The sequence below is a fragment of the Notamacropus eugenii genome, chromosome 1 (assembly GCF_028372415.1).
Source record: "Notamacropus eugenii isolate mMacEug1 chromosome 1, mMacEug1.pri_v2, whole genome shotgun sequence".
NCBI classification, from domain to species: Eukaryota; Metazoa; Chordata; class Mammalia; order Diprotodontia; family Macropodidae; genus Notamacropus; species Notamacropus eugenii.
The window spans coordinates 20,572,242-20,593,249 of NC_092872.1; the positions used below are offsets into that span (position 1 = coordinate 20,572,242).

The 21,008-nt window shown below is 37.9% G+C and overlaps 1 long non-coding RNA gene across 1 annotated transcript in view; it reads right to left on the reverse strand.

Annotated features, from left to right (window-relative positions):
• LOC140522437 (uncharacterized) overlaps positions 1 to 20,186 on the reverse strand; it is a 60,985-nt gene extending 40,799 nt beyond the window's left edge. The window contains exons 1-2 of the long non-coding RNA XR_011973346.1: positions 19,797 to 20,186; positions 19,631 to 19,693 (exon numbers count right to left, since the gene is read on the reverse strand). This is a non-coding gene — a long non-coding RNA (uncharacterized lncRNA). The remainder of the gene's footprint in view (positions 1 to 19,630; positions 19,694 to 19,796) is intronic.
• Positions 20,187 to 21,008: the final 822 nt, after the last annotated feature.

Sequence of the window (21,008 nt, forward strand, 5' to 3'; positions counted from 1 at the left end):
TTATAAAATTCCCACAGAAAAATTTTAAAGCATTTGGTTTTATTTAAAATGCAAATATTAGCTAGCGCTGTTTTTTGTTATTATTATTGCTGTCTTTGTATTTGACTTCCTTGGGATATATAACAATCTCTTCTTTCAAGGACACTAAAATTTTATTGATTTTTCTCTGAAAATTCTAAATTGTTTCCTAGAATAATTAAAATAATTCAGAGTTCTGCCTGTGCATTTAGTATGCCTGTCCTCCCACAGCCCTACTAACATTGGCAATTTCCATTTTTTTTTGTCATGTGTGTCAATGTGTTGCCCATGAGGTAAAACCTTAAAGGTTTTTTATTTTTCTGTTTAAATTTACATTTCTGTTCTATTAGAGATTTGGATACATTTTCACATGGTTGTTGATATTTGGCAACTACTTTGAAAATTTTTCCTTGTCTTGATCCATTGGACATGACTTAAACTCTTAACCAGTGTAAGCTCAACATTTTCCCATTTCAAGTATTCACAAAATATCCTTTTAATACTATGTTCTAGAATTTTTATAGAAACTGAAGTCAAATTCACTATCCTTTAATCTGAATGATCTACCTTCTTTGCCCTTTTGAAAACTATTTCTAATTCATTTCGACTCTACATTCTGTGCATTGTTTTTTAGTCATTGCAATCACACTGACCAGTTCTTTCAATATCCTTGGGAGTAAATCCTCAGGGTCTGATGGCTGGAGCTCATTGAGGAAATCTACCTATCCTCTTCCCATCTCTTCATCTGATTATCAGTATCTTCTCCCTTTTAATTATTTTCATCTTACATTTTGCTATTTGAAAATTGCTTACCACAATAAAGAAAAAGGTAAAATTGAAATGAATTTACATCTTCCATTCATTATTATCTCACCCACTTGAGCAAGGATCTTATCCCTTCTTTGACCTTCTACTTGCCTTCAACCTAACTTCAAACAAAACAAAGCACAAAGAATGATAGAACTATGTATACCCTTTAACTAGCAATACCACTATTAGGTCTATTAGGGGATCAGGGAAAAAGTAAAAGAACCTTTATGTTCTAAAATATTTATAGTAAATCTCTTTGTGATGGCAAAGAATGAGAAATTGAAGGGGATGCCCTTTAAGTGGAGAATAGCTAAACAAGTTGTGGTATGTGATTGTGATAGAATACTACTGTGCTACAGAAAATTTGAGCTGGTTGATTTTAGAAAAACATGAAAAGACTTGTATGAAATGACAAGGAATAAAATAAGGAGAAACAAAAGAATGTTGTATTCAGTAACAGGAATATTGTTCAAAGAACAATTAGGAATGACTAAGTCGTTTGGGGTATTGTATGTATTCAAATCAATTACAAAGGATCTATGAAGAAAGATGCTATCCATCACCAGAGAAAGAATTGATAAATAGAAATATGTATAGTATGATTTTACATACATACATAGATACATATATACATGTGGGGGGAGAGTGAAATTTTGGCCTTCTTTAGTGCAAGGTGGGGAGGGAGGGAAAAAGAAAATAAAAAATGCACCAGCAAAGAGCAAAAGAATACAAAGAAGGAAGCACAGGGAAGCAGAGTAGTTTTGAAAACCATGTCTAGTACTTATTACATAGTTTTAAAAAAGTGGTGTGGAAAAGAGATTCATGATTGCATATTAAATCCTTTTTTGTGTGGTGGTGCATGCATGGAATGTTTTTGCCTTTTTGTATTTAAGTTTAAAATTAATAAGAAAGGAAAAATAAAATCTTTTGTTTGGCTTAACATTCATTAAAACACATTCAAAATGTTTCTGAATATTCTTACAGGATGATTTCTCTCTTTTGTATTTTCAGCAGTATCCAATTACAATCTAAAGCAAAAGAGAAACAAAATATTAATTTTTCTCTAGTGAATCCCTACAAAGATGGATATCCAAGACCAAATGTACAATATGGAGAGTCTCTCCATTTGCTCCTTTCAAATGTCAAGGACCAAAGAGTCATCATACAAAAAGCCATCACAATGTAATTTCCACTCTGGGATCATTTCCCTATCTACAGCTCTTACTGGCTAGGTGAATCCCTATAGATCACCCTTTGGGGCCAGATTTCGAGTTTCGCCACTCGTGAGCCCCTACAGATGTGCGTGGTAGACCAAACTTAATTAGCTTTTTTGCAAAATATACTCACCAAAGTTGGATATTGGTTACAAAAGCAATTATAACCCCCCCCAAAAAAAACAACACTGGGGAACCCTTTCCGACAAATGCCCACAAGACTTCTGGGAAGGGTGCACACAAATTTGAATGACAAAGGTGAAGAAGCAAAGCGTATATGTAGCAACAGGTGGCAAAGGGGTAAAAGCCAATTACTGGCAAGTGAAAATTCTTTTCTTTCTTCTAGGGCTCCTCCTAGAATTCTTTTTAGGGGCAGTTTCCTGATGGATTCTGTGGGTAGATCACTTTGTAGAGTCCATAGTTGGCACTTCTCACTACAGGCTCCCCGAAAATGCTTTTCCATAGTGGGGAAAGGGGGAGAGGAAAGGAGAGGGAGAGGGAAAGGGAGGGACAGAAGGAGGAGGTGGAGAGAAAGGGGGGAGGGTAAGGGTGAGGAAAGAGAGGAGGGAGAAAGAGAGAAAGATGGAGAGAGGGAAAGGGGGAGTGAAGGGGAAAGGGAAGTAGAGGAGGAAAGGGAAGTGGAGAGGAAAGGGGAAGTGAAGAGGAAAAGGGAAATGGGAGAGGAAAAAGGAGAGGAAAGGGGAGGAGAAGGAAGAGAGGGAAGAGCAAGGAGAGAGGGAGGAATGAGGGGCAAAGGAAAAGGTAGGAGGAAAGAAGGAAAGGGGAAGGAGAAGAAGGGAGAAGAAAGAGGAAGGGAGAAGGAGAGGAAGGAGGGAAAGGGAGAAGGAGGGCAAGAGAATAGAAGAGAGCAGAGGGACAGGGAGGAGAAGTAGAAGAGGGAGATAAAGTGTAAGGGAGGGAGATGGAGAGGAGGGAAAGGGAGACCTCCCCACCACACATACATAGCCCAACGTGATTCCTTCTCAGGGTGTTAGCTCCAATTTTCAAACTGTAATACTAAGAATTTTATCTTTTCCACCACTAGACTGGATCAATGTTTGTTGACTAGACACTGCTTTTCATTCATAGAAACATCCAGAGGTATTTCTGATGATCCAGTTGGATGATATTTCTTATCAGATATCATCTGCCTTTATCCTAAACAGTCAAAACACTATAATTCTCTTAAATTGATTAAGAACTTATTAACACCTAGTTTGTATTTTATATTGATTGATGAGTGCCTCCTTTCAAAGGTAATGTTGCTCTTTTGGTCATTGGTCCACCTTATATTATAGAATATTATGTCATATGTTATGCTATGCTTTATTATATTATAATTTTATAATATATTAATCAGAATCAGGTATATTATAGCAAATTCCTTCCTCTACCTTCTCACAGATGAAATAGTCTTTAGGAAGAACTGGACATTTATTAGCTGCTATGTTTTTAGCAGACAGAGAATTCCAGCAGTTTTTTGGATAGAAGTCATCAGCCCTCCTTTTCGTCCTTGAGGTTGCTAACATCAATTGAAATGCTTCGAGTCCTCTAGGATTATTGCCCAGTAAACAGTTAAAATAATCAGCACCTTTCCTTGCCATGGAGCAGACACTGAAGCTAATTGTCTTCTCTGATACATGTTTACTGCTAGTCAAGAGCCATGTGCACAGAGACATGGACCTTCCAAATTAATGGGAGTTCAATCTTGTCCAGATTGTAGAGGAATGGGAACAGACTCCTAGGTGATTACCAGAGGATAAAGCACTCATTTGTGATGAAAGACAGATAGTGGGGAAACTACTTCACTGTGATCTATGATTCCCCTTGATGATGGGTGAGTTCTCAAGAGAGCAATTCTGGGAAGCCAGGAAACAGGATTTGTCTAGAGAGGAATGAAGGATGATGGGCAAAGAGAAATGTCAGTGATTTACCTATAGCCAAAATACCACTGCAGGTAATGAAACCCTTACTCAGGGGCTTGTGGGTCAGCAATGCTTTTTATTCACTAAGAAGGGAGAAAGGGAGCAGAAGCTACCCCAGTGATAACTTTGCCTGGTTTCAGGATGTTATAGAGTCTTCAGTTCATAGATTTTTAAATAAAAGGAACCTCTGAGAAGGCATAGCTTAGTTTCCTCTTTTTACAGGGGAAGAAACTGAGGCCTGAAAAGGTTAATTGAATTACTCAAGGTCACACAGATAATAAGTGGCAGAGGAACAATTTGAAGCCAGTCTCTTATCTCAATCTTTCTACAGAAAGATTCTTTCTACCTTAAAGTATCTAGGGCAGTAGATCACTAATCAGCCAAGTAGATCACTAAGGCTATACAGAACAAAGAGACCTTGAATATGATGGGGGGAAAGTTCTATAGACTGTATATTTGCCTGTAAAAAAAAAAACACAAAACTTTTGCTTGGGAGGTAAAGGCAAGCTCTGGTTCAGTCCCCTGACTCTGTCATAGACTAAATTATGCTGGACCTCCTACGTCTATGACAGACTAGATCTACTCTCGGTTGTTTTCCTGTTCTTGAAGAGGACCAATGTGGCATCACTATGCTAGAGTCAAGTTATAGTGTGTCTGACTGTGGTTGATAAGGCCAACATGAGCTCAAAATGTTCTACTATGGGTTGGACTATTATAAATTAAAAAATATTATAAGTAGTCCATTTCTTTTGAGCTACTCCAATTCTGCTTTGCTTATAGAGCACAGCACATTCTCTGATGAGGGCACACCATGCTGAGCAGCCATGTACAAATGTCTCCCATGTCACACAATCAATTCCAAAGTTCTTAAGAGATACCTTGAGAGTGTCCTTGTATCGCTTCTCCTGACCACCATGTGAGCACTTGCCCTGGACTTCTCTATGACCCTAGAACAAACCAAAATGTTTTCTGTGGTCTTACCCTAGCCAATCAGTCATTAAGCACCTACTATGAGCTGGGCACTGTGGTAACTGGTGAGGCTACAAAGAAAGGTAAAAACAGTACCCACTCTCTATGACAATTAGGGACATTGGATACTTCTAACTTCTTTCTCAGTGATCACTTCTCCCCTTCCATTTTATTTTTTGCAATGTATGGGGATGGAGATGAGTTGTTGGCTGGGGATCCACAGCTGTATCTATTTCAGCCTTCACTTCCCCCTCCCCAGAATCCAGAATTCTCTAGCAAGGCAAAAGAGAAATCTTTAAAAGGAGCCTCCTACAGATTTACTAAGATCTGGCTCAGTTTAAAGTCTATATATGCCAGGTCAGATAATAATTCCTCCTTGGTGTCCTATAATTCACTAAATAAGGATTTACTAAAGGAACCTTGTGGGGGAGTTTTCAAAGAAGTTTTGATAATGATTAGGCAGTTGTTTAGAATACTAAACAACTCTCTTGACAACATGTAGTGTCAATCTTTTTCTCCTTTGATTTGGTGTTTCTCCCTTGCATGCTGGCTCCAATCATTTATCCCTGATTTTATTCCGAGTATGGAAGGCACCTGGCTTGCCAAAATGAATCAGAACAGAATCCATGAATAGGAATATCAGAATAATAACCTTGGAACTTATTCATTCATTGAGAATGAGCAGATGAAACTGGGGTTTAGCTGCATTTCTTTGTGAAAGAGAAAAAAAATGATGCATGAATTGAATAAACCTGGCTGCCTGTGTTCTTTGGAAAGCATGTGAAAGCAATGCCAACACCTTGGCTAAGATATTATAGAATTTTCTTTCACATTCCATTAAATGTAAATCTTTAAAAGTTTGAATTTTGACTAGTGAGTTGGAACTAAAGACCAAAAGCAATGAGTGTACTGAAAGAAGATCCATCAACCCAGGAAGAAAAGTGTACCTGATAATAGAATTGCTTAGGAGTAGGCATGTAGTAAACGCTGTTTAAATTAAAAGCAGGATGTATTTAAAATATTTTAAAATCTTGTGATTCCCATTTAATGATTCCAAGAATGAAATACAATTACATGAAACATTTGGGCTCATATGGACAGTGGATGGAAATAAATGAAGATGGAAAAAAAAAAAAACATCCCCCAAAACTAAATAAAACAAAGACAGGACCCGACTAGCACAGAATTCAGATATTTGATATGGGAGAGCACTTTGTCCCTGCTGTCCTGAATCCAGACCAGAAATGCCTTACATAGCTATTAAGTGATTTGTTGATTTCCCCATCTGCCTTTCCTTAGTTTGTATATATAGTATATTCATCTTGGCTCAGTCAGCACATTGGGTCATGCATGGCTAATTTCGTTTGCTTTTAGGGATGGAAAGACCACTAGATGATGGACCAGTACTGGGGAGACCAAAATTCTTGTTTTGTGTCTGATGACCAGCTGTGTGACCTTAGGCAAGTCCCTCCCCTGTCTAGTTTCCAGTTGCTTCACATGCAAAATAAGGAAGTTGCATTGGATGGTCCCTCAGGTCTCTTCCTGCTGAGATCCTAGTTTTTTCAGCTGACAGTGGCTCACACCTCATGTCAGTTTTATGTTCCATGTGACCAGCGAGCATTTGGAATTGTTTAAATTTCTGGTTTAGTACTTCAGAGTAATTTGGCTTCAAAAAATTTGTAGATGGGCTTGGCCTAGGTTTTAGGACAATATGTCAAAGGTTTCCTCCGCCAATGTCAAGGATCTGTGATTTCTTGGGAAACATCTTGGGATTTTGGATAGAGTCCTAGACTTGGAGTCATGAAGATCCAATCCAAATACTGCCTTAGACATTTAGTAGTTATTGACCCTGGATAAATCACAACCTCTCTTAGCCTCAGTTTCCTCATTTGTAAAATGGCCAAGATAATACCTCTGATCTCACCAGGATTATTACTGAGGATCAAACGAGATGAGTAAACTGCTTTGCAAACCTCAAAGAACTTATGTAAGTGTTAGCCATTTTATCATTTATTCCATGTAGGAGGGAATTATACCCACGCAAATCACAACACTTTTTTAGGGAGTTACCTCAAGCTCAGAAAGATTAAGTGGACTTACTATGATTAGATAAGAAGAAAATGTCACAATTAGAACCCAGCTCTTCCTGCCTGCAAGTACAGCATATGACCATACACACTGCTTCTGGGGACTAACTGAAACAAATATAAGCAATTTCTGGGCCTGGAAAAGAGAGGAATTGGGTGATATCTTCCTTTTTTTTTATTCTGTAGAAATTTCTATGATTCAGGTTGTTGAGCAATTTTGTGAAAAACCAATAAAATAATTAAACTTTTTGGTTAGTTTGATTGAAAAAAAGAAAGAAAACCAAGTTGCCAGTATCAAAAATGGAATGGGTGAATTCACCACCAATAAAGAGAAAATGAAAGCAAAAATCAGGAGCTATTTTGGCCAACTGTTCACCAATATATCTGGCAATCTAAGTGAAATAGATGAATATTTGCAAAAAATAAGTTGCCCAGATTAATAGAAGAGGAAATCAAATACTTACACAGCCCAGTTTTAGAAAAAAAGAAATTGAACAATCCATCCATGAACTCCAGAAGAAAAATCTCCAGAACTTGATGGATTTGCAAGTGAATTCTACCAAACATTTAAAGAGCAATTCATTCCAATACTATATATATTTGTAAAAATGGATGAAAGAATTCTACTAAATTCCTTTCATGACGCGAATATGGTGCTGATATTTAAACCAGGGAGAGCCAAAACAGAGAAGAAAATTATAGACCAGTTTCTCTAATGAATATTGATATAAACATTTTAAATAAAATATTAGCAAAGAGATTACAGCAATTTTTCACCAGGATGATACATTATGACCAGGTGGGATTTATACCAAGAATGCAGGGCTGGTTCAATATTAGGAAAACTATCAGTATAATTGACCATATCGATCACAAAACTAACAGAAAACATATGATTACCTAGTAGATACAGAAAAAGCTTTTGACAAAATGAAGCACCCATCCCATTAAAAAAAACACTAGAGCTTAGGAATAAAGGGAGTATTTCTTAAAAAGATAAGCAGTATCTATCTAAAACCAACAACCAGCATCATATGCAATGGAGACAAGCTAGAAGCTTTCCCAATAAGATAAGGGGTGAAAAGGGATTCCCAAAAGTAATGAGAGAAAAGTCTCCTCTTCACTGGTTCCTATCTCTGCAAAAGGTGGACCCACATCCCATGCCCCAGTTTTCTGATTTGGTTCATGTTACTGACATTCTTCTGGGATCTGGACTCTCCTCTGACAGGAGTTACATGCTGCAGTCTCATTACCTATTCAATTTTCTTGTAGTTCCACTAGGATTCATTCCTATGTATGTATCTATGTCCTCTGACTGAAGTTTGGGGTTGCTGAGAGTGTTGTCCCTAAGTCTCCAGAAAGGCAATAATAATTCAGTTGATATTTATGTAGAAACATACATTATATCATTTAAATTATTCTGTAAGGTTGGTACTATCAGTCTTATTAGTCACATTTTATAGATGAGGGAACAGGTTTGAGAAAAATGAGCTACCCATAGTAACACAAGGTCTTTCTGGTTCTAAATCCAACATTCTATCTACAAAAGCTCATTGCTTCTTTCCCCCTATTTCCTTGTGAAAGGTTAAGTCATCAGTTTATATTAGTGAGGTAGTAAATAAACTATTCCTGTGTATTGTCTCATTAGTGAGACCCGCTCAATGGCCAGCGATGAAATCTGATGGCTGAGACATTAAATATCTAGATAGATGATAGATAGATAGATAGATAGACAGACAGACAGACAGACAGACAGATAGATAGATAGACAGACAGACAGACAGACAGATAGATAGATAGATAGATAGACAGACAGACAGACAGACAGACAGACAGACAGACAGACAGACAGACAGACAGACAGATAGACAGACAGACAGACAGACAGACAGACAGACAGACAGACAGAGATAGATAGATAGATAGATAGATAGATAGATAGATAGATAGATAGATAGATAGATAGCCTACCCAAAACCTAAATAGTCAGAGGGGGCTTCACTAACATTCTGTATCACATAGGAGTAAATATGTTACGAGCTACAAGCTACATCTGGAAGTTCCCGAGAATATGTCAAAGATAATGAGGAACTAATACTGAAGGAGAGGGACTGAGGGAGCTGTATTGTTGTTCTAAGGTAAATTAGTGTGTCTTTTTTTTTCTTTGTTGGATTCCTCTTATCTGTACATCCTTGGCATCACTGCATTTGCTAAGCTCTCCTTACCACAGCATTGGCACTGATCCTTTACCCACAGAGTTTTCCCAAACAAAGCATCGCTTAGCAGTGCGAATACTGTTCAAGGAAAGTCACCCAGGGCTCATTAACCAATATAACCAGCTTATAGACCTTGCTGTCTACTCTCTAAAGAATCCTCCCAGGATAATTACCTCATTAGTAACATGCTTCTCAAGACAATTATTGATTTCAGGCAACACATTGCACTATAGGACCTTGATAGTTTAAAGAAGCCTACATAGTTATCACCCAAAAATGATTATGAAAACAAACACTTATTAACTTCCTACTATGGGCAGAGCACTCTGCTAGGCACAGATAAAATCCAGAGTTTAGATAAGTCACACTCCCTGGTCTCATGGACCCTAGTACTCTCCTATGTTCCGTTCTGTGATCAGTCTTTCTTGATTCCCCTATTCATTAACATTCACCCACACTTCCTGAAATTATTATATATTTACTTGTCTGTGCACATGTTGACCCCCCATCCCCACCCACATGTTAAGTTCCTAACACACAGCAGGTATAGATATGTTTGTGGTATTGAATTGAATGAAAAATAATACTGTGCAAAAAGTTCATTTGGGAGGTTCAGAATGAAGGAATATGTGAAATCTAAGGGGAGAAATTGTTACTCTTTGGAAGTCATTTATTATTTGAAGATAACAAATTTAAAAATCAGAGTAGGAGATGTTACTCAAGAATTTACAATAGTTCCTTAATCCCAGATGATTCAGTTCAGATTTCTCAGTACGGCATTCAAGACCTTGCTTTATCAACTTAATTTATCAAATTGTCCTACTCTAGTTAGGACAGCTTCACCATAACAAGCACCCAAAATATGCATTTCTACCTTTTTTACTTTTGTCATTCAGCCTAGAATCTTCTCCCGTCCTCCTTCTTCACCTTCCCCTTCTTTTTCTTTCCCTCCGTTTCCTTCCCCAAATATCTCAAATCTCCATCATCCTTCTAGTTGTAATTTAATTCTACCCATTCTATCAATTTCAATCCCATTGGCCTCTCTCTTCTCTAAATTCCTAAAAACACCTCTGCCGTAGCAGATAATCCAGCTCTGCTCTATCAGGTTTGCTAGTTATAACAAGATCTTTGAGTTGGAACGGATCTTGAGAGTGCATCTCATCCAACTCTACTACTGAACGAGTAATTGCATCTACAATGCTTTCTGCAAGTGATCGTTCTCTCACAATATCCACATGGTCAAGTAATAGTTTGGAAAATGTTATGTGCACAGGCAGAAGCAGTGGCAAAGTCCCAGAATGAGAGGAGATCCTAGCAAGCACAACAATGGTGCCATGGATGTACAGAGAACAGAAAAAGAAAAATAAACATAGATTAATTTACCTTGGAATACAATGACTCCTTCAATCCCTCCTCCTCAACATTAGATCCTCATTATCTTTGACACATCCTGGGGAGTTTCCAGATGTGACTTCAAACATCTTGTTCTTTGTGGTATAGAGCTAGTCAAACCCCCTTCTGATTCCTCAAGCCTTTAGGTGGAATAGAATTTCAACATAGCTAATGTCTTGGGCATCAGCCTTCAGGACAAACTTCATCCCTGACCACCTGTGCTACCAGAGTGCTCTAATGAGACGATAAAATGGGCTGGCTTTCCTAACAATAACAGAGGCTGTATTTTGAGAGAGAGGCACAACTTTGTCACGTCTTTCTGGACTTCTGTAAAAGTTTACAAAACTTAAAGCTTAAAAAACTGAATCTCAGAATATTAGATCAGAAAGGACCTCAGAGTAGATCCAGTTCAACCTATATCTGAATGTGAATGAGACTCCCCTCTACAACATACCTGAGAAGCAGTCATCCAGCCTCTGTTTGAAGACATAGCACACTTTCTCCCTTGGAAGCTCTACTCACATTTAGGGGGCATTCGTTGTTAGTAAATTTCTTCTTATATTGAGCTTTATACCTGATAGGCAGGATTCAAGCCTTTCCTCTTCTAAGCCCTCTTTTACATCCTATTACATAATTCTCATCATGTCACTTTCATGCTAAGAAACTTCCATTGGCTCCCCATTGGATGCAGGACAAAATACCAGTCCTTTAGTCTGATATCCAAGACCTTCTACAATCAAAATCCAAATTAACTTTCCTAACCTTATTTTACATGGCTCTCTTTCATGTACCTGATGTTCTAGACACATTGGGCTACTAGTTCTTCCTCATTTTCATGCTGCATTCTCCCATCTCTGTGCATTTATCCAAGCTTTCTCTTATATCTGGAACACAAACAATCCTCCTTTCCACCTGTTAAAATCTTTCTCTTAGGTCCCACTTTTTCCATCACGCTTTTATTTATTGTCTCAGCTGAATATAATCTCCTCATCATCACATTCTCTTCAGGGATGGGGAATCTGTGACCTTGAGGCCATATGTTGTATGACCTCATGCGAACCTCATGTGGTACGGGGACCTAGATTCTCAAGTGTGACCTTTGGACTGAGTCCAAGTTTTACAGAACAAATCCTTTCATTAAGGGGATTTGTTCTATGAAGTTTGGATTCAGTCAAAGGAACACACTTGAGGACCTAGAGGGTCACATGTGGTATCAAGGCAACAAGTTCCCCACCCCTATCCTAAATAATTTCATCTAGATCTCTCTGGATCTCCCCCATCTTGTACTATTTTGTGTTACGCTTATTTGGGCACATGGCACCCCCCCCCCACTTTTGGATTGGAAACTTCTTGCGAATAAAGACGATGTTATCTTTTTGCCTTTATATCCCCAGCCCTGAGCCCAGTGTTTTCCACAGTGTAGGAACTTGAGAAAGCTTTATTGAATTGAATTTATAGTCCCCCCAGGTTTAGGAAGCTATCAACCCTGAGTTTGAAAGATTTTTCTTTTCTTATGAAAGAGGAAAAGAATAAATACAGAAGAGTCACCAATCTAAGAAAATCCAATGCACAAAAATCCAAACAAAACAGACAAATGAAGGAGCAACTCTTACACTCAACAAGCATTCTTTATCTTAGTCTATACTATACATCTGAGACATAGTTACTTAGCATTGACTACACAATGTCCTATGCCAAGAAAAGAGGCAAAAATGAATAATACATACCTTCTGCTTTCAAGAAGCTTATAGTTTAAATCAGTGGAATCAGACTAAAATAGAAATGGGCCACAGATTAATTTGGAAAACCATAACTATGTTATATTGCTTTTTAAATTTTATTTTAAATTTATGGGATAAAACAAGCATTTCTGTAACACAGCATAATAAAAAAGATTGCATATAAAACTGCAAATCTATTGTATACAACTTACTATTCTTTTAAATATATAATAGCTTTGTCATGTAAATTTCATTTTTTTCCTTTTCCTTGTTTTTTTCCTTACCTCTCCCCACTTCCCACATTCTTCCTTTCTAGAATCAGCTACCATTAAGCACAAATGTATATATATGTATGTATGTATGTACAATCATCCTATGTATACTGTTCTTTCTCTGGGTATAGATCTTCCTCCACATATCCCTTGTAGCTTATTGGAGCATTTATAATAATCAAAATTATTTATTCACTCAAAGTTGTTCTCAAAACTGTATTGTTATTACTGTATACAACATTCTCTTGGCTCTCTCATTTCACTCTTCATTATTTTGTGCAAGTCTATATTTTTTCTAAGTTCATCGAACTCATCATTTCTTGTAGCCCAGTAGTTTTCCATCACAATCATATGCCACAACTTGTTCAGCCGTTCCCCAGTTGATGGGTAATTTTAGTTATTTTGTTAAACATTTTCTAATTACATTTTAATCTGGTTTGGGTTTCACTGGAGAGTTTTGTTGTTCTGCTTCAGGCAACAAATTTGATACCTCTGATCTAAATAGAGGAATTAGATAGGAACAGAAATAATTATAATACATGTTGGAATAGGATAACTTCATCAGAGGATCACAGATTACGAGAAAAGCAAATAAGGAAGATATAGCTTCATCCGACTTACAAGAAAATCTCTCCTAAGGTCCCTTTCTTAAACTTTTGTGTATCGTGGACTATTCTAGTAGTCCAGTGAAGCCTGTGGTTCCCTTCTTAGAATAATGCATAAACTAAAATATATAACATTGCAAAATGAACAAACCGAAATATTCACAGACCCTAGGTTAAGAACTCCTGCTTTAAACACTGAGTTGCCCATGTGTATTTATAAATTATGATTGACATGTATAGGGCTTTGTACATGGTAGGAGCTACAATAAATAAATGCTTGTTACATGAGTGAATAAAACTTTCCATGAGTATGCTGAAGGCGTAAAATAAGGGATGCGTGTTCAAACAGAGAAGTTCAAAAGATGCCAGGGTTCCAAACCAAGCACTGCTCCCTCGTACAAGCCTAACTGTTGTCATGTGGAGTTTAAACAAGGCTGTTGGATAAAGCAATGCCTCTCAGTTGCCAATTCTGACAAATTCCATTTGAGTCCATCGCTTGCCATCCAGAGGGACAGCAGCTATCTGATTGGGGGAAGGAAAACATAAGTATGTTTCCATTTAATTTTCCTTAGGTCGTCTCTCTTGATTTATATCACACTGACCCAGGCCAAGTTGGCACTCAGAACAATTCGGAGAGTGAGCGTGTCCACTCCAAGCCTCTGAGAGATAGATGTGCAAATTAGAAACAGATTTCCTCCGCCAAATATTTGGGAATTTGCAAATACAATGATATCCCTTCCCTGAGCAATCCTTTTTATATCTTTCTACAACAAAGGTTCTTACTGTGTGTGTGTGTGTGTGTGTGTGTGTGTGTGTGGTGTGGTGTGTGTCTTAGATACCTTTAGAAGCCTGGTGAAATCTTTGGATACTTCGAAGTATTGTGTTCAGATACATAAAGTAAAGCATATTAGATTACAAAGGGAACCAAACATATCAAAATACAGTTATCAAAAAATATGAATTAAGAAAAAAAATCTCCAAACCTCAGATTGTATTTCATTTTGTAATGATGCAAATTTCAACTTGTGAGAGAATAGGAGATACTCCCAGTGGAGAATTTGTGGAAAATAGTCCAACCTTGAATGCATATTAGAGTGATCAGTTAGGATGCTGTATCTTTATGTTACCCATTAAAAGAATCAACTTTCTGAATTTTGCCATTATCCTCCCTACTCCTTGAGTTGGTATCTCTTACTCTCCCTTCTTTTTTTCCCTCACCTTTTTAACTCCCTATTACATGTTGTTGGCTGAGAGCAAATCCCAAACCGAAGAAATTTAGGAAGAAGGTTATCAAGTCATTCAGTAGAGGGGAGAATCAAAATAGATGCTCTATGCTCCTCTTATCCCTGCCCCACACCTCTAAAAGCTACACATTCTATACATTTCAAACAAAGGAGCAAAGAAATAGTTCATTTGATTGGTTAATACAAAATACATTTCCAAACAAGGCACATAGATGAATTGTTTATTACAAATTAATTAAAATGTACTTCTCAGGAAATTAACTGGAACTTCCAAGCATAAATTTTTGGGTCCCCTGAAGTTTTCTGGTATTGACCTGAATTGGGATCCTGAGTTAAGCATTAAATTAGTCTGATCTCTAAGCAATAAGACTGGTTATTTATCTATCATGTGAAGCCATATTCAAACAATAAAATAGTCAATAATTTTCTTACAATTCAATAGTTAATAATCTTACCCACGACATCCTCTTCCCCCATTAGATGGGATATTCCTAGAAGGCAGGGATTGTCTTTGTCTTTGCTTGCATTTAAATGCTTGTTAATTGAGTATAAGCCAAGGGAGATAAATTGCATTAAACCTACAAGTAGAGCACTAAAAGGTATTGGCTATGAAATTTCATTTATATAATAAGCTCTAGAATTTGAATAATCATAGGAAACTATGATGTCTGTGGCAAAAAAAAAACAAAACTCTAGAATTACAGCTGGACTGTGAGCAGGAGCTAAAATATAAAATAAAGCACGGAATGAATAGAAGTCTGGAGAGGTCAAAAGTCTCCACTCCCTCACTTTCCCCTCAGAATGCATTTGGATGTAGTTTTTAATGACAATGATAAAAATGTTAAAACCTTTATGAAGCGCCCGCTGTGTTCCAGACACTGTCCTAAGCACCTGGGATGCCAAGAGGCAAAAGAAAGTCCTTGTCCATAACAATAATAATTAATAATAGTGTCACATTTATCTGATGCTTCAAGTTTTACAAAACTCTTCACAACAGTGACAAGAAATTATGAATGTTTCTATAGTCCTTGAATTATTTTGATTTTGGTTTGGGAATTAGAACTAAGATTTCACTGGCACAGGGATTTCCAGGCGGCTATGTGATACAGCAAATGGATAGTCAGCCTTCAAGTCAGAAATACTCGGTTCATGTCCCACTTGTAACACATCAAGGCTCTCTGACCCTCCACCACTAAGGATCCCTGAGTCTGTAAGTTACAGAATACCTGCTCATCTGTTTTGACAGAAGGAGTTTCCTCCACTGCTGACATCCCAGATCAAGACCAAAACACAAAACCACAACAAAAATTCCATGAGGTAGGTGGAGGTATTATATAAGAAAGTTCAGAAAACTTAAATGACCTGCCTGTAGTCATAAGGCTAATAGGTCTAAAATGTGAAAGTAGAACCCAGGTCTTGATTTGATTTAGAAAACAATAAAATGCTTTTTTTTTTTTCTCCCATATAGGGATACTTCTCACTGTTCCATAGTTCTTAAGAGGTCCCTTAAACATAATGAGTGCTTAATAAAATGGTAGTGCATCGTGTACCTTCTACATAGTAGATATTGTATAAATCTTTGTGGCATGAAGTCAGTTTAAAGAAAGGAAGAGATCTAAATAACCGAAGCTGTGAAGTAACTATACCAGGCCTGGAGAATGAATTGTGTCAAAGATATAACGAGATTACTCATGGATGAGATTACTCATGGTGTACAATATACTTTTTTTTTTTTTTTTTTGGTAACAAAGAGTATGTGGAAAGGAGCTAGAAAGGGTGTTTTGGAGCTAGATTGTTGAGTGCCTTCATGATAGTTTAAGGAGTTTATATTTTATTTGGAGATTAATAGGAGGTGACTGAAGGTTGCCTATATATATGTATATACATACATATATATGATCTATCAGAATGGCATGATCCAAATGGTGCATTGGTGTTTTATATGATTACACATGTATGACCTATGTTGGATTACTAGCCATCTTAGGGAAGGAAGAAGGAGAGGGAGGGAGAAGTATAACATGGAACTCAAAACTTGGGAGAAAAAAGTTTAAAAATTATTTTTACATGTAATTGGGAGAAAAACAAAATATTATATTAAAGTAAGAAAAAAAGTGTTGCATTAGGATGATTTCTCAAGCAAAGGGGTGAAGAGTATACTAGAGAGATCTACAGGATGTAGAACTGGAAGGGACCTTAAAGATTATCTTAGCCCAATCCTCTTATTTTATAGATAATCATTTTCACTCATATTTACCTAACACTTTAGGGCTTTCAAAGCACTGTACATACATTATTTCATCTCATCTTCACAACTCTGTGAAGTAGGTCAACAGGTTTGATAATCCCCATTTTAGAGATGAGGAAATCACCAAACAACTGGTGTGTAGTCACACAGTCATCATGTGTCAGAGGCAGGATTCCTACACAGGTCTTTCCTGTATGGCGCTAGGTGCGCAGCCCTTTCTGTTATATCAAGTTGACTCTTCATGTATCCATTTCATGAATCGCTCTTACTCATGCCTACCTTGGCGCCTTACTTCTCTGCAACAAAATCAAGTGAAATTTTCTTAGTAAAACTCTTCTCCATTCTAAAGGCACTAGATAAATTGTCACAATCATGATATTATCATAATCAGGATAGTTAATCATCATTGTTTACGTCAATTATCATCATCATTACTCATTGTTACCATATTCACTTTGTTGTACAACTTGCCTACATTCTGATGGCCCTTCCAAAAGTCCCACCTACCTTCTCATCTCCTCCAAGAAGCTCTCCTTGACTGCTCCAGTCTTCATTGGTCTCCCCCTTCTCTAAATCCTACAACAATTACAATGCGTACCTCACTTCTCTGAGGGAAGGTGTCAGGTCTTTAATTTCTGTGTGTCCTCCAAAGTGTGAGTATATAGTAGGCTTCCATCATGAACTGTTCATTCACTGATGGATGGACAGCATGTCCATACCATCCCCGTAATCCAAAGCCACAGCAAAGGGAGAGAAAAAAATTCCTGACCTTTGAATGAGAGAGTTGGCAGCTTCCTAGTTTTTCATACTGTAGTTCCCTGACTTCTTTTTTTAAATCTTCTAGGTTAAGAAAGTATTTTTTTTAAGTGCCCAGCAACTGTGAGTCATCAGGGCCTGTTGTTTATTTAGCAAACAGAACAAGTATAATTACAGTTAGGCATCAGCTGCTCTGAAGCAGCATGAGACAGCATGTTCATTGAGCTCAGCAGGGTGAGCAGTAAAATGCTCTACAGGGGGATACAATTATACACTGATCTCCCTCATTCCATCACCTCTGACTTCTGGCAAGTGGAAATTCAGCACCTCCATAGCCTGGCAAAAGTGTTCAGAAACAGATGTGAAGCCACAGATAGGGAAGCCAAGGACATCCTTCCCCTTTCCACATTCCTTCTCCCTGACCATCTTGAATTGGATTTTCTAAATTGTTCTACTGGCTTCACTTGGAGATTCAGTCTTCTGCTGCAAATGTCTCTTCTTTTTAGATGCCCTCTAGCAAGAAAACAATCGTGGCTAATGTTCATGGTGACTTGAAGTTTGCAAATCACCTTACACACTCTCTCTTTTGAACCCCTGACACTCCCACCTCGTTTTGTTGCGGTTACTGTTCAGTCGTTTCAGTTGTGTCTGATTTTTTGTGGCCCTCTTTTGGGATTTTCTTAGCAAAGTACTGGAGAGGTTGGCCATTTCCTTCTCCAGTTCATTTTACAGATGAAGAAACTGAGACAAACAGAGCTAAGTGACTTGTCCAGGATCACACAACTAGTAAATGTCTGAGGTGAAATTTGAACTCAGGTCTTTCTGACTTCAGACCTGGCACTCTATCCACTGCACCCCCCAAGTTTCCTGTTAAATGGGTGCAATTATATTCCATATTTTGTACCGGGGAAACAGAGGCTAAGAAAGGCTGAGTGCCCCAGAATCACATATACATGTTACTTATATAAAGTAGAGTTTGAACTCAGGGTGTCCCTGCTTGAAGAACAGATCTTTCTATTACAGTGCCAAGATGCTAAAAGAGAAGAAAAAAAATCTGACAAGACCCTGGACAAAACTGTTTGAAAGGAGTGCACATGTGCATGCGTGTGTGCATGTGTGTGTGTATGTGTATGTGCATGTGTGTGTATGTGTGTGTGTATTTATTACCCATTCTCCCCCATCAACTCCCCCCAATCCCAGTCTTCCAAATCAAATGATTTAACATACGTAAAGTGCTTTCCAAATCTTAAAGTTCCACATAAGTGCTACTTTTGTTACTATTTTCATTATGATTATCTCTCAGTCCTTTTCTCTTCTCTTATCTTCTCTGCCTCTTATCTTCTCTAATTCCTTCAAGTCTCCTCTTCCCATCCCCCTCTCCAATCCCCTACTCCCAAAAGAGCTGAAGCATTCATTCTCATTAACACAGAAATGACTGACTTTTTTTTTTACTCTAGAACTATTGATCTGTTAAAAGTATGTAAAGTCTCCTTCCTTAGAATGGATGACTCTCTACCTCTGGAATCTCTTGTCTCAGCAAAGGAATTACAAAGCAGAAAGAGTGGGGGAGAGTGGCCTTTGTGAAATCCCACCAAATAGATGGCTCCTTAGACCTCCTTTTCAAGCTGTAGGGAATTTGTCAAATCTAATCATAGCCCTCAGGGGCTGCTTCCTGTCTTTTTAGTCCAAAGATACTGTGGAATCAAAGGATAAGAGTTTAGAAAAGGGTTTCTTAACCCAGGGTCTTTGGAAAGATTTGGGGGGATGTGGAAATTTGTGAACTTCAGTGGGAAATAAAATATATCTTTTATTTCAATATAATTTAGTTTCCTTTTTAAGCCCGTGTATTTTATGCATTTAAAAATAGTCGGAAAAGGGACCCTGTGCTGCCATAGGACCCAAGATAGTACTACTACTACTACTACTACTACTACTACTACTACTACTACTACTACTACTACTACTACTACTACTACTTCTACTATTACTACTACTACTGGCTAACATTTATATAACATTTATTATATGCTAGGCAATGTATGAATTGCAATTATTATTTCATCTGATTCTCATAGCAACCCTGGGAAGTAAATACTATTGTTACCTTCACTTTACAGATAAGGAAACTGAGACAAATAGGTTAAATGACTTACCCAGGATCACACAGCTAGTAAGTATCTGAGGCTGGATTTGTTCCTGACCAGAGGCCCAGTGCTCTGTCCAAAAAGAAAAAAAATAAGGTAACTTAATGATCATGTAGTCTAGCTCCCTCATTTTACAGATGAGAAAACTGAGAGCCACAAAGAGGAAGTGACTCACCTGTGGTTCACAGATAAGAAGTTGAAAAGAATGAATTTCATCCCAGTTTTTCTGACTCTAAATATCCCATGCTACAAATATGTCAATCAGACAGGGATAATGGTGTCCACATTCCCAAAAAACAACTGAGGAGACTAGGACATGATTCTGGCACAGTTCAAACACCATCGCCACACCAAGAGGGTCAGAGTTTTTTTTGAGTAGCCCCGACATGGCTATCAGAGAAGATCTCAAACTGACTGAATACGAGCAAAGTCTGAAGTGCATCCATACAAAATAAAAACAATCTCTGGCAAATCCAACCATCATGCGAGCTGTTGCCTGGAGCCACTTTTTCAAATAAACACTCGATTCATTTTCAGGGCTGACAAGTTAAAGTAAACCATGGCAGCGCTGTTAGGAAAATCAGTATCTTTCATTCCCAGAGAGACTGGAGAAGGGAACTGTGAGTTCTACTGAGAATCTTTTCTTTAAGTGTATCTGGGAATAACAGCCAGTGCTCACTGATTGGATATCTGTTTGACAAGGGATGGAGGATCTTCTTCCTAGGGGTCACTGGCTAACTTTGGAGAAGTGAAGGGGATGGGGTAGCTCTTGTGAGTATTCTAGTTTAACCATCTGCAAAATGGGATGATCACCACCTTGTTCTACCTCATCAGGGGGACTGCTTATTTAAATTCACATTTAAAACAAAGATTTGAGTCCTACAACGAAAGAGACAAGGTCTTCAAAGGATGAAGAAGTTACTAAAACCAAAACACTTTTCTCTAACATTAAGAGAGGTGATACAAGATCTGGGCTAGGTGGTAAAGTGGAGAGACTGTTGGATCTAGGATCACGAAGACCTGAGTTCAAATGTTAAGACACTAACTGTATAATCCTGGGCTGGTCATGCACTCAACCTCTCTTACTTGACCCGGGGTTCAGGGGAAGATCAACTGAACTGAATATGTAAAGCACATTGTAAATGCTTAAAGAAATATAGGAATGTTTTTGTTGTTATTGTTAAGTCATGCCTGACTCTTCCTGGCTCCATTCAGGGTTTTCTTGGCAAAAGTACTGCAGTTAGCTCCCATTTCCTTCTCCAGTTCATTTTACGATGAGTAACTGAGGCAGACAAGATTAAATAACTTGCTCAGGATCACACAGCTAGCAAGTGACTGAGTCTAGGTTTGAACTGAGGGCTTCATGATCCCAGTCCCAACAGGCTAT